The sequence below is a fragment of the Erithacus rubecula genome (assembly GCF_903797595.1).
Source record: "Erithacus rubecula genome assembly, chromosome: W".
Lineage (NCBI taxonomy): Eukaryota > Metazoa > Chordata > Aves > Passeriformes > Muscicapidae > Erithacus > Erithacus rubecula.
Window position 1 is genome coordinate 2100759 of NC_136690.1, and position 17764 is coordinate 2118522.

The 17764-nt window shown below is 45.6% G+C and overlaps 1 long non-coding RNA gene across 1 annotated transcript in view; it reads right to left on the reverse strand.

The window, feature by feature from the left end:
- The window catches only part of LOC306814068, a 1017233-nt gene that overhangs the window by 553388 nt on the left and 446081 nt on the right, over positions 1–17764 (reverse strand). The window contains exon 2 of the long non-coding RNA XR_013777084.1: positions 2569–2657. This is a non-coding gene — a long non-coding RNA (uncharacterized lncRNA). The remainder of the gene's footprint in view (positions 1–2568; positions 2658–17764) is intronic.

Here is a 17764-nt window from a genome sequence, read left to right on the forward strand (position 1 = left end):
AGGTGCATGTATACCAATGCATGCAGCATAGTTAATAAACAAGAAGAGCTGGAGGCCATGGTGCAACAGCAGAGCTATGATGTAGTTGCCATGGCAGAAACATGGTGGGACGACTCACACAGCTGGAGCACTGCACTGGATGGCTACAAACTCTTCAGAAGAGACAGGAAAGGGAGAAGAGATGGAGGGGTGGCCCTTTATATTAGGGAGGCTTTTGATGCCATAAATATTGAAAAGAATGACGATGAAGTTGAGTCTCTATGGGTAAGAATTAAGGGCAAGGGTAACAAGGCTGACATCCTACTGGAAGTCTGTTATCGTCCACCCAACCAGGGAGAACAGGTGGACAACTTATTCTATAAGCAGCTAGATAATGTTTCAGGATAATCAGCCCTTATTCTTGTAGGCAACTTCAACTTGCCAGACATCTGCTGGGAAGTTAATACAGCCGAAAAAAGGCAGTCCAGAATTTTTTCCGTGTGTGGAGGACAACTTTTTGACACAGCTGGTGAGTGAGCAATCCAGGGGAAGGACTATGTTAGACCTGTTGTTTGCAAATAGAGATGGGCTGGTGGGAGATGTGATGGATGGAGGTCACCTGGGGCATAGTGATCATAAAATTATAGAGTTCTAGATATTTGGTGAAATCAGGAGGAATATCAATAGGACTTTTACATTGGATTTCTGGAGGGCAGACTTTGACCTATTCAGGGGACTTATTCAGAGAGTTCCTTGAAAAGCAGCCCTTAAAAACAAAAAAGTTCAGAAAAGATGGGAGTGCTTCAAAACAGAGATCTTGAGGGCACAGGAACAAACTGTCCCTGTGTGCCGAAAGGCGAGTCAACGAGGCAAATGTCCAGCCTGGATGGGCAAGGAGGTTTTGGAGGAACTTAGAAATAAAAAGATGTATCATCTTTGGAAGGAGGGTCAGGTCTCTCAAGTAGTATTTAAGGCAGCTGCTAGAGCATGTAGGAAAAAAAATTAGGGAGGCCAAAGCTTTGTTTGAACTAAAAATGGCGATTTCCGTAAAAGAGAGAATAAAAAATGTTTATACAAATATATTAATAGTAAAAGGAAGGGGAAGTCCAGCCTTTGTTCTCTACTGGATGAGGGAGGGAAATTAGTAACTGCAGATGAGGAGAAGGCAGAAGTGCTTAATGCCTTCTTTGCCTGTCTTTAATGCGAAGACGACTTGTCCTCAGGACAACTGTCCTCCTGAGTTGGTAGATGGTGTCAGGAAGCAGAATGGTCCCCCTGTTATTCAGGAGGAGGCAGTCAGAGAACTGCTGAGCAGCTCAGATGTTCATAAATCTATGGGCCCAGATGGGATCCATCCCAGGGTGATGAGGGAGCTGGCAGATGAGCTTGTGAAGTCACTCTCCATCATTTACCAGCAGTCCTGGGACACTGGCGAGGTTCCAGATGACTGGAAGCTGGCCAATGTGCTCCCTTTCATAAAAAGGGTTCGCCTGACCTCAGTACCCAGTAAGGTTATGGAACAGTTTATACTGAGTGCCATCACACAGCACTTAGAGGATGGCCAGGGTATCAGACCCAGCCAGCATGGGTTTAGGAGGGGTAGGTCATGTTTAACCAACCTGATCTCCTTTTATGACCAAGTTACCCGCCTGGTGGATGCAGAAAAGGCTGTGGATGTTGTGTATCTGGACTTCAGCAAGGCCTTTGACACTGTCTGCCACAGCATACTCCTGGAAAAGCTGTCAGCCCGTGGCTTAGACAGGAGCACTCTTTCATGGGTTACGAACTGGCTGGATGGCCAGGCCCAGAGAGTGGTGGTGAACGGTGCTGCATCTAGCTGGTGACCAGCCACCAGTGGTGTCCCTCAGGGGTCTGTGTTGGGACCTGTTCTGTTCAATATTTTCATTGATGACATGGGTGAGGGTACTGAATCTTTCATTAGTAAATTTTCAGACTACACTAAGCTGGGAGCATGTGTCGATCTAATGAAAGGTAGGATGGCTCTGCAGAGAGACCTGGACTGGTTGGATGGATGGGCAGAGTCCCATAAGATGAAGTTTAATAAGTTCAAGTGTTGAGTCCTGAATTTTGGCCACAATAACCCCCTGCAGCATTATAGGCTGGGGATGGTGTGGCTGGACAGTAGTTAGGCTGAAAGAGACCTGGGGGTACTGGTGGATAGCAGCTGGACATGAGCCAGCAGTGTGCCCAGGTGGCCAAGAAGGTCAATGGCATCCTGGCCTGTATCAGGAATAGTGTGGCAAGCAGGAGCAGGGAGGTCCTTCTTCCCCTCTACTCAGCAATGATGAGACCACACCTCGAGTAGTGTGTCCAGTTCTGGGCCCCTCAGTTTAGGAAGGATGTTCAGACGCTTGAGCGTGTTCAGAGGAGGGCAACAAGGCTGGTGAGAGGCTTGGAACACAAGCCCTATGAGGAATGGCTGAGGGAGCTGGGGTGGTTTAGCCTGGAGAAAAGGATACTCAGAGGTGATCTGTTGCCTTTAGGAGCTGGAACAGAGATCACACAGAGTTAGGGGAAATAAAATGGGTATTTATTGAAAGGCTTGCAAAGGCCACACCCTGGCAGTACAGTGCCACAGCGTGGCCCCTGCCCTGCCTGAGTGGCTCCAAGATGGAAGTAAAAGAGGGCTTGGTCACATGATTTCACATTTTTATAGACTTCAGCTCATTCACATATAGCAGTCCACCATCCAATTAATAGTTTCAAATTGTAAGGTGTCCTCCTCCTCTTCTCCTGGCTGGCCTGCCCTCCTCTTCTCACATTGTTTATACTTTTGGTCTGGAGTCTGAAGAAACTGTCCTTGAGTCCATAGCTGGGATCGGACTATTTCGCCTTTATCAGTCTAAAGCACAACAGAAAGCACACCCAAGCAGAACAGAAAACTTGGATCTTAAGGCATCAATCTTATCAATCTCTACAACTTCCTGATAGGTGGTTGTAGTCAGGTGGGAGTTGGTCTATTTCACCAGGCAGCCACTAATAGAACAAAAGGACACAGTCTCAAGTTGCATCAATGGGAAATTAGGTTGGATATTAAGAAAAAGTTTTTCACGGAAAGAGTGATAAAGTAATGGAATGGTCTGCCTGGGGAGGTGGTGGAGTACCATCCCTGGATGTGTTTTAAAAAAGACTGGATATGGCACTTGGTGCCATGGTCTAGTTGAGATGTTAGGGCAGGGGTTGGACTCGATGATCCTGAAGTTCTCTTCCAACCTCGTCATTCTGTGAATTCTGTGAATTCTGTATGGGACAAGATGGATGATTTTGGGTGGTGTCTCATTCAGTGTTCTTCATCCTTGTTCATGATTTCAGGTAGTAGCTTCTGTTTGGACAATTAATGCTGCACTGAGGGTCACGGGAATTTGGTTATTGGGTTAAAAGTATTGATGCCTTGAGGAGCTGGAACAGACACTACACAGAGTTAAGGGGAATAAAATGGGTACTTATTGAGAGGCCTTCAAAGGCCACACCCTGGCAGTACCAGTGCCACAGTGTGGCCCCTGCCCTGCCTGGATGGCTCCAAGATGGAAGCAAGAGAGGGCTTGGTCACATGATCTCACATCTTTATAGACTTTAGTCTATTTGCATACAGGACTCAACCATCCAGTTAATGGTCTCATATTGTAAGGTTTCATCCTCCTTGCTTGCTTGCTGGCCCACCCTCCTCTTTTAACATTGTTTATGCTTAGGGCCTGGAGTTTGAAGAAACTGTCCTTGAGTCAATAGCTGAAATCGGACTATTTTGTCTTCATCATTCTAAGAACAACAGAAAAGCATACCCAAGCAGAACAGAAAACTCAGAACTTAAGGCATCAATTCCCCCTTCAGAGGCTCAACAAGGCCTCTATCTTGTCAAGTCTCTATTCTAAATTTTACTAACAAGTACTTAATGACCAATAAGTGTCTAATAATAATAAATATCTAACATTAGACAAGTATCTAATAGTAAATGCATACTAATAAACATAAACCTAATAACAACAAACATGTAATAAGAATAATGTTTTACACAATCAAATATTATATAAAGAAGAACAGCAGTCAAACACAGAAGAGGAATCACCTGAAATATACCATCATTTACATCTGTGTTTGTTGTTTCAATTGCTCAGGAGCTGAGGCTTTCTTAATTCTGGAGTAGTCAATATATCAGGAGAGCATTAGATGTTATTTAGTACACCTTTTCCTTTAGACTTATCTCGCTTAAAGCAACCTTACAGATTTAACCTGAATCGACAGAAACTGGCTCATCATTGTATCATAGCCTAGACTGCATCTCAGTCTGCTGCACTGTGCAGTTACAAACTCTTCCTTTAAATTAACCTTTTCCTGCCCCATTACCTCACATGAGTACTGCCCTGCACTCCCCCTAAAATATGCTGTGCTACTGTCAGCAATGTGAGAACCACGAAAACATGGAAAATTTGGTATTTGATCTTTTCATTCCAGTACAGCTTGCACTACTCGCAGATAATTTAGTCTGCCTGGGTGAGTGAAAGCAGCACAACAGCTCTAACAGAGGCTCACTGTTGTTCGCGTATCAGTGGCCTTTTCCCCACCTCAATAAATTAAAACTCACAATGAGGTCCTTCAGAAATTGGAAAATCACACAGTGATACCTAAAGATTATAGCAGAAACTTGTGCAAGAACAGTAAACAATATCTGACTGGTATTCTTCAACTAAGAAATCCAGCCATATATTATAGTTCAAAATTTGAATACAGAATGGAATTATTTAATGGCATATCAGGGATTAAGTCCCACATGTTGTAACCCAATACCAGAGGTATAAGGAATGCTTTAACCCTTCCCTCCTGTCCCTATCCTTTTGGCAGAGAGACAAATTCCCCACCCTGACCCTTTCCTAGAAAAGACCACTATCTGAGATCCTCCTCCTCTTTTGCCCTGGGACCACCATGAAATAAACTACGAACATTGAGAAAGGCAAGGAGCCTTGTTTGAACCTTTGTTTATCCTATGCAGTGCCTAGCTCCTTCTTAGAGACACCTAGGAAGGAGTTACAGCTTACTGCAGTTGGCGATCAACACTGGGGCTTGAAATTAAGAGCCCTCAGGTAGCTATAATCCCACTTTGGGGATTTTTACGCTCGTTAGCTCGATCAACTACCCCCCACGCTTGGCAGCTGTTTTTATACAGCCCCAGGCAGGGAGAATTGAGCTGGGAACTCTATTCTAGTGCCAGAGTGAGCCGGCTCAAGGATACAGAGCTTCCACGAACCACACAACAGCCCAGGTCTGCAGGACAGGTAAAAACTCCCTCGTGGGAGGCGGGGACCCCAAAATTTGTCCCTAGTGACTGGAGGGGATTACCCAAGTGGACCAGCGGTGGCACGGCAGTGGGGGCAGGAACTAAGACCCTGCAATGCAGCAGCAGCAGCCAAAGTTTTTGCTCTCTGCCGTCTGCTCAGCTGTAACCCCCTCCCCTGGCTGCTTTGGCCGTTTTTTTTTCCTTTTCCCCCAGCTGTTTTGTCTGTGCCCCTGTGTTGGCTTGTCTTGGGTTTGCTTTTGCTTGTCTTGGGCTCGCTTTAGCTTGTCTTGGGCTTGCTTTGGGCCTGCTCCCGGCTGCCCCTCCCCCTCTCTCTGAAGTAAGGAGAAGGGAGAGAGGGGGAGGGGCAGCCGGGAGCAGGTCCAAAGCAAGCCCAAGACAAGCAAAAGCAAACCCAAGACAAGCCAACACAGGGGCACAGACAAAACAGCTGGGGGAAAAGGAAAAAAAACGGCCAAAGCAGCCAGGGGAGGGGGTTACAGCTGAGCAGACGGCAGAGAGCAAGACACAGCCCACAATCGAAGCGCAGCAAGAGGGAGAGCCGGAAAACACCAGCCTAGATAAAACTGTCCGAGGGAGGGACCGGCAGCTGCACGGGGGAAGCAAGGAGAGGAGCCAGTCCAAACATCAGCCCATAACAAGATGACACAAAGAAATGCCAATGAAGCGTGTCACAGAGTTATTCTAAGTCTTCTTATGTATCCAGAACACACTTTAGTACAAATGATAGAAGCCTGCACCAGTAAAGCAGAACTGCTCAGTGCACCAGAAAGAAATCCAAGGCCAGCACCATCCAAGCCTGCAGGAGCTGAAACACCACGAGCGAAGAAGCAACCAGTGCCACCTGAACAGCTGCAGCATATCACCTGCTTCCAGTGTGAAAAGCAAGGACATTTCGCTAGGGAATGTCCTCTTAACCAGAAATGAAAGAATTCCAACAAACCAAAAACTAGGTTTACAGCACGTGCCTGCTATAAATACCATCATGTACAAAGATATAAATACTGTGGGCACTACTCTGGCAAAAGTCTCTCTCTTAAAAACAAAGGGGGATGATGGGATAAAACATGTGGGTACACAAAACAAATTAAATGTCAAATGTTCTATTAACCAGGTCCAACAGCCTTGCGGCCGTTTCAGGCTGGAGACTACCAAAGGTTTTCATTTCAGGTCTACTGACTGGACAATTATTACAGTGGACCTGTCAAGCAGCCTAGTAGACATAACCATATTTGACATTGAAATGGAGAGTATTTTGTTGTTGGAGACTGTTCGGGGTTGAGTGTTTTTCTGTTACTGTGTCAATTGTAAGAATTTTTCCCATTATCATGCCAATGGAGCTGGCCGGGCTACACCCAGGGTCCCTGATGGGTCCAGACAAAGGTGTGGGTGGGGACGGCCCCCGGAGGGGCCTCTGAGGCTTCCGGGAGGGCACTCGCGTTTCCGGCGAGCCGGGAGGAGGATGCCTGGGATCGTTCAGCCACGCGGCCGAGCACAGCAGAGCCAGACCCTCTGCGATCACCTGCCCTGCATCTGCCCCGTTCCAGCCTCCTGCCTCTGCGGACACAGCTGATCCCCCGGACACACACGGTGAGCGAGGAGCCGCCGCCCTCGGTGAGGGTGAGCCCGTTCCCGCCCGAGACCGGCGTGGCCGCTGCTGCCCCTCCCCCCTCCCTCCTGCCTTCGTTCCAGTCTGCCCTCTGGCAAATCCGGGCTCTGGACTAAGCACAGAGACAGCGTGCTTGCATCTAAAGGGACTGACACCGAGTTATCTATTTCGTTCTGTTAGCAATTTTAACTGTTATTGTTTTCTGTTTGTATAGTTAGATATATTAGTAAAAGAGCTGTTATTCCCACCCCCCCTTATCTCTGCCTCAGAGTCCTTGATTCAAACAATCGTAATACTTGGGGGAGGGGAGTGGAACCAAAGTCTCTATTCCAAAAAGGGAAACTTCTGCCCCTACTGGCAGACACCTGTCCTTTCAAACCAGGACAGAGACACAGCACACATACCCTTAGAAATTGAAGTATCTCCCATGATCATGAAATGAAAAGTATCCAGCCTCATAATTTTAGCACGCTGTTGTCAGCCACCATTCTACCTGGGTGAAGGGCAAATCTTAGCCCAGGCCATTCCCATTCCGGCGGAGGTCACAGCATATGGAAAATCACCTGAGGCCTACTGGGTAGAAACGGTGGGTGAGGAAAATCCTTCTTTGGCATGCAACCTAACACATGGATCAGATCATCTCCATGCGGAATGAGTGCTTGACACAGGTGCAGATGTGATGATCATACCCGAAAGGATATGACCTTAACACTGGGAACTGCAACCTGTGGCTGGAAAAATTCAAGGCATACGAGGAATTAAATTGGCAAAAATATCAAAAAGCATCATTGAAATTGAGGGGCCAGATGGAATATTAGCTACTGTCCGTCAGTTTGTTATAGATTACAAGTGTCCCTTATGCGGGAGAGATACCATGTCCCAGTGGGGTATTAGAAGGATTATCCCTAAAACTCCTCAGGATTCTTAGAACTGGCAACTGTGGAGTGCCCTGCACAAAAATTAAGGTGACTAAATGACACCCCGATTTGGGTAGCACAGTGGTCAATGAAAAAGGAAAAGCCTAAGGCACTTGAAGAACTTGTGGAGGAGCAATTAGCAAAAAACCACATTGAAGAAACAGCAAGCCCTTGGAATTCCCTGGTCTTTGCAATAAAAAAACAGGGAAGGATAAGTGGAGATTGTTACATGACCTCAAAGAAATAAAGTAATTCAGGACGTGGGGTCTCCTCAACCTGGGATGCCATCCCCAACTATGCTTCCCTGAGATTGGCAATTGGCTGTATTAGACATCAAAGATTGTTTTTTCCAAATCCCCCTACACCCTGAGAATGCCCCAAGGTTTGCCTTCTCAGTTCCCTCCATGAATGGAGAAGCCCCGATGAAATGACACCACTGGAAAGTGCTTCCACAAGGTATGAAGTGCAGTCCTTCCATCTGCCAGTGGTATGTAGCCTCATTGCTGTCCCCTGTGCATGCACAGAGAAGGGAAGCCATAATCTTGCATTACATGGATGATGTGCTTGTGTGTGCTCCCAATAACCTGATACTCCAACACACACTTGACCTAGTGGTTAAAGTTTTAACCTCTGCTGGATTTCAATTGCAGGAAGACAAAGTTCAGAGGATGCGCCTTGGAAGTACCTGGGCTTGGAGATTACTGAATGGACCATTGTCCCACAGAAATTGGAAATCAATTGTAATTCCAAAACTCTAGCAGACCTCCATTCCCTGTGTGGGTCTTTGAATTGGGTAAGGCCCTGGCTAGGCCTCACTAATGAGGACCTACAAGCCGTTTTTAATTTATTGAATGGGGAGAGAGAACTGGTTTCTCCCAGGGAACTGACCCCAGAGGCAAAAACTGCAATTGAAAAGGTACATAAAGCATTAGCAGAGGGGCAGGCTCACTGCTATCAGCCCGACCTGCCTTTCAAATTCATTGTTTTGGGGAAACTGCCACACCTGCACGGTCGGATATTACAGTGGATCGAGGGGCAGAGACACTCACTCTTAATCATAGAATGGGTCATCTTCTCCCATCAAAGATCCAAGACCATCACCAAACCACAAGAGCCGATGGCTCAGCTGATTCAGAAGGCAAGGATGAGACTGCATGAGCTGGCTGGTTGTGACTTTGCATGCATTCACCTTCCAGTCAAATTTTCTGAGGATGGAAGGAACTCTCCTGAAAGGCTGACCAAAAGATGTTTGAGCATCTGCTCCAGAGTAATGCCAGCCTCCAAATATCTCTAGACAGCTACAGTGGACAAATATCAGTCCACGGCCCGGCTCCTAAGTTGTTCAATGAGGAATTCCATCTCATTCCTCGGGAGAAGAGGAGTCGGGGACCACTCAAGGCTCTCACAGTGTTCACAGATGCATCAGGGGCCTCTCATAAGTCCGTGATGACTTAGAGAAACCCACAGACTCAGCACTGGGCGGCTGATTTTGAGTTTGTGGAGGGTTCGCCCCAAATAGCTGAGCTGGCTGTAGTTGTGAGAGTCTTTGAGAAGTTTTCCGAGCCATTTAACTTGGTAATTGACCCAGCTTATGTTGCTGGAGTAGTGTCTAGAGCGGAGCAGGCAGTTCTCAAAGATATTGATAACGAGCATCCCTTCAGGCTGCTCCCAAAACTAATCTATTTAGTTTCACATAGTGAACATCCCTTCTATGTGATGCATGTCTGGTCACATACTGAGTTGCCAGGAGAAATCGCAGAAGGGAATTGAGTGGCAGACTCCCTTGCAGCCCCAGCTGAGAAGGCACGCCTCCCTGACATCTTCCAACAGGCAAAGCTGAGCCACCAGCAATACCACCAGAATGTTCCAGGTCTGATTCGTCAGTTCCAGCTAACACGGAGTCAGCCTCGAGCCATTGTGGCCACCTGTCCCAGCTGCCAGCTCCAGGACATGCCATCACTGGGTATGGGGTTAATCCCCAAGGCCTTGGCAGCTGTGAAGTGTGGCAGACAGACATCACACACATTCCCAGATTTGGTCACGTCAAAAATATGTACATGTAAATATTGACACATATTCAGGTGCAGTTTATGCCTCTGCCCATGCAGGAGAAAGGGCTGTGCATGCCAAACAACACCTAGTGCAAGCCTTTTCAGTGTTTGGGATCCATAGGTAAATCAAAACCGAAAATGGCCCAGCATACACATCCAAGGAGTTCCTGGAATTTGTTCAGCAGTGGGGAGTGGAAGATAAAACTGGCATCCCCCACTCCCCCACAGGTCAAGTTATGATTGAGCGTTCCCACCAGACGCTCAAACAAGTTCTAACTAGACAAAGAAGTTCAACTGTGTGGATGTCTCCACAGCAAAAGCTCTGTAAAGCCCTGTTCACTATCAGTTTCTTGAATTGTTCATTTGAAAACATGAGTCCACCTGTGGTACATCACTTTAACAGCAGTAAACACTTCAAATTGTCTCAGCATCCACCAGTTTTGATTAGGGACCCAGAAACATGGGAAACCAAAGGTCCCTATGAGCTTGTTACCTGGGAATGTGGTTATGAGTGCATATCCACTCCCTCAGGCCCTTGGTGGATTCCCCAGAAGTGGGTGAAACCTTTTGTTCCATAAAATCCAGCTCCAGCAGAAGGGGATGAGAATCAAGTAGCCATTGCTTCATAAAGAAGACGCCGCTGGAAAGAAGAGAAAAAATCTTCATAAAGGAGTACATTCCAGCAGACAGAAAGTTTTAATGTGTTTTAAAAATATTTGCTTTTCCTTGTAGAGAAAACCTACAAACCTACCCTCCACTCAACCCTGTGAGGAACCCCTTCCAAGTTGTCTTCTTGTTAACACTGAACAGTTTGGCAGCGACCTGGAAAGTCCCTTAACCACTTCAAAACTTTTGGGTGACCTTGGCACAGACCCTCCAACAGCAAAACATATGTCTGCCCACTGCTGCAGGAAAAGACCCTATGTCCACCTGCCTGGTAGGAGTCCCATTGAAGGCTGGAGAATGTTCAGCCAGCTTTCAAATACAGAAGCCCCATGAACTTTCCAAGTCACACACCATTCCATTTTACAAAAATCCTAGGCAGCAGGCTGTAATGAGTAAAAACCCCATAGAGCAGTTGCTGTCAAAGTTGCCCAAAGCAGTTCAGGAACTGCAAGAATTAGAGTTATTGGGTTCCTACTCAGCACAATACTGCATTTATTTTAATATCGTCCTGAAATCTACTAACACTAATGAGTTCCATCTCATACAACAATTTTGTAGAGAATTCATGGCCAAAAATTGGTGTAATATTTTAAACTGTATTATAATTGACACCCCAACTTATTCAAGTCCCAAAAGTCTCCCAAATGGACTGTTTTTAATTTGTGGAGACCGGGCATGGGCAGAGATTCCTTCTCAGCTTCTCGGAGGGTCATGTACCTTCGGGCGGTTGTCCCTGTTAGCACCCAACAAAACCTTAATTAGTGATTGGACTCACAAAAACAAATCAGCTGACAAAATACAAAAGAGAAGTGCTGACAATTTGGATCGAAACTGTCATGCTGATAGTTTCCATTGGGCCAAATCAAAAAGAATAGCTGTGTCCGTGTTTCTTCCGTGGGTCACAGCAGCCAAAGCTCTAGGTGAATTAGGCCACCTAGAGTGTTGGGTAGTTAAACAGGCAAACTTAACATCAACTGCCATCAGTTTCCTCCTAGAAGATGAGGAAATTACCAGGCAGGCCACACTCCAAAATCGTGCTGCTATAGACTTTCTTCTGCTACTGCATGGACATGAATGCCAGGAATTTGAAGAACTTTGCTGCATGGATCTAACCTTGAAAGCTCCTAACGTTCACATTGCCCTCGGAAACATGAACAGCTTAATCGGACAAGTGAAGCAAGAATCAGAAGATTAGTTCAATGAACTGTTCAAAGGCTGGGGGTTCTCGGGGTGGTAGACTTCTATAGTTAAAACAACTTTGTTATTCTTTATTATTCTTTTCCTTGTAATAATGGTGTTCAGGATCCTGTCACTTAGTTTTTAAAGCTATTAATGGTATCATTCCTTCTACCTCTGTAGTCAATCGCATAGAAATGAAAAACATAGAACAATGTAATTCACCCACCAATTACAAATGGTGGGTAAAATCATAATTCATATCAAAATAAATCTAATATCTTTCCCCCACTTAATAAACAGAAAACGGGGAGATGTTGTAACCCAATACCAGAGGTATAAGGAATGCTTTAACCCTTCCCTCCTGTCCCTATCCTATTGGCAGAGAGTCAAATTTCCCTCCCTGACCCTTTCCTAGAAAAGACCGCTATCTGAAATCCTCTTCGTCTTTTGCCCTGGGACCACCATGAAATAAACTATGAACATTGAGAAAGGCAAGGAGCCTTGTTTGAACCTTTGTTTATCCTATGCAATGCCTAGCTCCTTCTTAGAGATAGCTAGGAAGGAGTTACAGCTTACTGCACCACAGTTCATGAATCAGTGCGTTTACACGAGGATCCTTTGCACAGCAGAGCTGCCCCCGCAGTCAGTCCCAGCAAGTGATTCTTTCCTGCTTGGGGATCAGGCTCCAGTTGGGTGAAGGCTTGTCAGCTGCCAGTCAGTCAAAGTCATCTACCAGGTTCCAGTTGTTACTGTTTCATTTCTGTTGATCCCAGATGACTCGAAATATAGCTCGATACCAGGGTGGCTCCAGGATTAGGGGGTGAAGGAGACCTCGGAGCAGGCCTCGATGACAGCCCGGTTGGTGACTTGCACATAGACCTGGCAGTGGGTGCTATGGTGGGTGTGGAGCTGCTGGCAGATCAGTGCCAGTAAGCAGTCGCTGCAGCCATCCAGCAGCATGGAGGTGGACACGGGCAGAGCATGGTGCAACCGCAGCAGTTGCACACCTGCACTGTGTTGGGTTTGCCGCAGAGCCACACCCAGCAGCCATGCAGCTCCAATAGCAGTGTGGGAGTCCAGGGTTTTTCCCTGGCTCCTTTGGGGGTGCAAAAACCTCCCTGGCAGACCCCTCAGAGACCCCTGAGTGCTGCCCAGGAGCTGCAGGGGCTGGATTTGGCTCCTTGGGAGAATCTGCCCACATTGAGAGAAGAGACACAGAAAATAATGATGAGTAGAGTGTAAATTAGAATGTTAGAACGTAGATAAATAGGTTTTCTTGAATGTTTATGATAAGGGACACGTGGCCAAGATGGAGAATTTGGGGGGTGGACACCTTTTCCTCCTTCTTCTCCATGTCATCCATGTTGGGTGACACATTGGCCTCTTGGATTGGTTGGGGTCAGGGCTGGACCATTTAATAAAATTGTATTGTATTGGTAAAATTTTGTAAACATGTAATACGTAGTACTAACTATATAAGATAAGCCCTGCCTTGACCAGGCAGATTCCACCATGGATGCCAGGCTGAGCAGACCGCTGCTGGCCAGGCAAAGTGTCCCAGAGATAAGAAACAATAAACTGTCCTTGGAAAAAGAGAAAACTGTCTCCGGCAGTCTCTCTTCGGCGGCTTCGGGGAAAACCAGGTTTTGAACCACCTTCGTGTCCCTCTGGGGTGATCTCGGGGCAGAGGAGGAACCCCAGACTGGGACACCTGGCGTCCCTGGCTGAGCATTGACATCTGGCATCCCCCTGGCTGGGCAGTGACATCTGACGTCTCTGGATGCACCACAGCCCACAAAGGTGGGTGCGGACCCCCAGAAGGGCAAGCTCAAGAAGACGCACAGAGATGGAGGAGACCCCCCCAGGCAGAGACATTTGGCACGGACCCTGGTGGATCCTTGTAGCCTGCAAAGGCAGGTACAGACCCCCAAAAGACAGAACTTCAGAAGAGGCACGCTGTTGAAAAGGACTTTGGAGGAGATTTATGGCCCTCTGCCAAGAAAAGCCGAGTTCCAGATGCGAGTCGGAGAGGAGGTGTCCCGGGAAGCCTCGCTCCTGTGCACTGCTGGTCGGTTTCAGGAACCTCCGAATCGATTTTGGACAGATTGCTTTTGGGTAAGATGGTTCAGAATCAGACACATCATAGGATTCCCACCTAGCCATGAGCAGGGGGTGGGAGGTTTACGGCTGCCTTGCTATCAGCAGGCGGAGAAAGCAATTAAAGTTCCTCAGAGACTGGGGAAGGATTCTCACCTAGCTATGAGCTGGGGGAGGGAAGTTTATGACTGCCTTGCCAGCAGCAGGTGGTTCAGCAAGGGCCTTGCCATCAGCAAGGCCAGGGGAAAAATTAAGTTAGAAATATTTCCAAGTGAGTTGCAGGACATACATTTTTGCTATTTCACCCCTTCAGAAACCCTGACCCCAGAAGGCGGGAGGGCGCTGCAGGCGACTCCCCGGGCCGTGGGGGACAGAGGGGAGGGGGACGGGACCACGAAAAAATGCGGGCTCGGTGCCGCAGGGATGTCCAGGGAGAGGCAACCTGCGGGGACTGGGACGTAGAAGGACAGGACCATGCGGGCGGCTCTCAGCCCAAAGGGGGAAGGGAGCGGCAGCCTTCACACTGACCGGGACAAAAACAGGAAAAAAGCACGGATTCGGTGCATTTAGCTGCAAGGGATGTCCAGGGAGGGGCAACCTGCGGCAATGGCCGGGACGCAGGAAAGCGAGAATTGTGAAAAGACACAGACAGACCTGTCTCCAGCTGTCAGAAATGCTGGGGGAGGAGATGAATGCCCTGTTTCAGGGAAACCTGAGTTGTCCACATTAGAACTGGCAGATTCTAATGGGGAGAGAAATTTATGCTTTTTAAGTCAAAGGTGAAAAAATTAACAACTTTGAAGCAATTGCAGGCAGCTGCCCGGACAGAGCCGGACAGAGCAAACCCAGGCACAGCAGCGTGAAGTCACCAGCCCAGGCTCACCGAGAGAGGGGGGGGGAGGCACAGCCACCCTGCTCCAGAGGCTCCAGCAGCACCCCCACTGCTCCCCCTGTGCCTGCACAGACCCAGTGCTGCAGATGGGAGGGGAATGGGGGATGGAGAGAGGCCAAGAGCTGCTTTTTATCTATACTGTGGAGAACAAACAGAACAAGGGAACAGGACAAGAGAGTCAGTTTTATTTTCAGTTCTTGTATGTTAAACTAAAGGTGTTTGTTTTTGCATTTTTGTTAAAAAAATAGCTGAAACTTTAAGAATGGTAAAGGTATTTTAATAGTATTAGGTATTTTAATAATTGAAGGTATAATAAGGTATTTTGTATTTTATTTGAATATATATCACCTATATTTAGTGATTTGTTATTGGTCAGATATGAGTGGACATTTATTTAAATGTCAACATTGAGTTTTAATTTTCCTATAGTTAATGGTTTTAGAGAAGCCAGTTTATAAGTATTTGCAATATTGTCAATATAAATCAATAGATTTTGAGTTGGATTTTAAAATTTAAATTTAGTTTCTGTATTTAATTTTAAAAACACTGTAATAAGATTGTATGAATTCTATATTATAGAATGATTTTGTTTTCTGTTTCATTGTTTAATTTGAAATCTTTCAATACTTTAAGTAAGTTTTGGAAAGCCTCCAGATATGTCCTTGAATCAAATGTATGAAGATAATCAGCTAAGTTGTGAACTTAATGTTTCTTTATTTTCCTTTTATTAATTCTCTCTTTTATTTTGGCAGGTCTTTTGTGACCTGACACTTTGATATCTTATGGTTTTGAATATTTTGCAGAATTCCAGAAAATTATTTGAGCTTCATTCTCAGAAAAAAAAATTTAATGTTATGGTTTTCCTGAGTTGTTATCATAGAAGCACTGCAGTGTCTTGCCATGTTCAAAGTATCTTACTCTAAAGATGAATTTTAGAGAAAATGAGTTGCTAGAGGAGTTTGATTTCTTTTTGAAATGTTTAATTGTAACTTTGTTGTTAAGAGTTGTGGTTTATTTCTTTAATAAGAAGATGTCAGGGAGTTCTCTTCCAATTAGAGTTTAGGCTCTGGCCAAGCCTTAATTCTGACTGAAAGAGAAATTGTGTAAACCCAGGTGTTTTCTGCATCAAAATAATATTCCAATCGTTTGGATTGACAATTTGACTTATCAATATAACAGCTGAAGCTGACTTTGAAGTGAATTTGGTGTTCATTTTCCGGAGATGACCATCTAATTCCTCATTGAATCAAGGTTTGTCAGCTGTCTGCAGACCCTGAGGTGATGACACAGTTTGTTTTTTTTTAAATTGATAATTATCTAATCTTGTAAATGTATGCCTGTTATTTAAAGTATTGTTAATTATTGTATTATGTTTACTTGCAGAAGATTGTAAACTTTGGGTTTGTTTTCTTTGTTAGATAATACTTGAAATAATAGTACAAGGGAAAATTTTCCAGTTTTGATCAAAAATATAGAGACAGAGAAAGTTGAAAAGCTTACAAAGTAAGCATTTGGGGGAAGGGTTCTGTTTGTGTCTCCACAGAGAGAGGACGGAGATGGTTGAAGCCTGCAGCAAGATTGGAACACCACAACATATAGCTTCAGTTGTCAAGGAGCAAATGACGGAAGTTCTTCAAGAACAACATGAAAAGATTTTTGCAAATTTTAAGAAGAAAAAGAATCCATCTAAAGGACAATGCTACGACTGTGGAATTTTTGGACATTTTGGGAAAAATTGTCCTCAATCCACAAAGACTTCCAAGCCACCAGAACTTTACCCTAGATGTCGCAGAGGAAGACATCTGGCAAGTGAATGTTATTCTCTGACGGATGTGGACAGAAAACCATTGCCACTGCCAAAAAACACGAAGTGCAGGACCATCTTGTGCTACGACAGAAATGATGGCAGTGCAACAAGGAACAGCAACAACACCGGCACAGACAATACAGTTGTCGGGGAGCGTCAATCTGACTCCCTCAGCAGGGTGTTAGGGGACATCCCCTGTGACAGGGATTTGCTGCCCAGGAACGCAGTACATCCTGTCAGCTTCAAAAGTGACTTGTTTTTTTGAATGAAGAATCTGCATCTATACGTACAGGACTGAAAGCACCGTGCCGAAAGAGACAAGATTTTTTGATAATAGGCAGAGACCGGTGCAGCAATTTTGGACTGACAATGTATCCTACTGTTGTTTCAGCAGACTGCTTCGAAGAGATGACAATTTTAGCAAGGGCTCTTCGACCCCCATTGACAATTCCACAAAATACTCAACTGGCAAAAGCGATAGCTCTGCCATCGCATCCATTGGAGCATCAAGCAATGCTGGTGATGGGCGAAGGGCATCCACACTACAATGACCATGTCGAAGTACACACGTTATGGTTGAAGTACATAACCCGTGAACAGCCAACTATTACTTGGGACTTGATATACCATAACAGGAAAACAACCATCACAGGGATGGTGAACACCGGACGTGACAGTGATTTCATATATTTTCTGACCTCGAGAATGGAACTTGATTGTACCTTTGGATCAAATCACAGGCATTGGAGGAAGTTCTGTATGCCTCCAAAGTGAAAATTCAATAACATTCACAGGACCCAGACAGAAGACAGCTATTACTCGTGTAAAAGCCATTCACTGTATGGGGAAGAGATCTCCTTTCACAGTGGAACATGTACCTGACAATGGATTTTTAGTAGGACTTACTGTGGCACTCGCCACTCCACACCAATACGTGGACTCTTTACCATTCCATTTAGTAGTGTTGGGAGAAGAAACACAGCTATATGGTTTGATTTTTCATTGGGACGAACACAAAAAAGACACTCTTTTAATTATAGAATGGGTTTTCCTATCTTACAGATCTCCAAGGACAATTCTTACAGATTCAGAAATGACAGTACAAGTGATAATAAAGGGAAGAACAAGGTTGATGACAATAATGGGCAAGGACTTTTCAATGAACAATGCGGCAAGGACCACAGATTTCTACAATACCAATGAATCAAAAAATGGATGAGGCAGCAGCTTGGCCTCAATCTCAACAAGTAATACCTTTG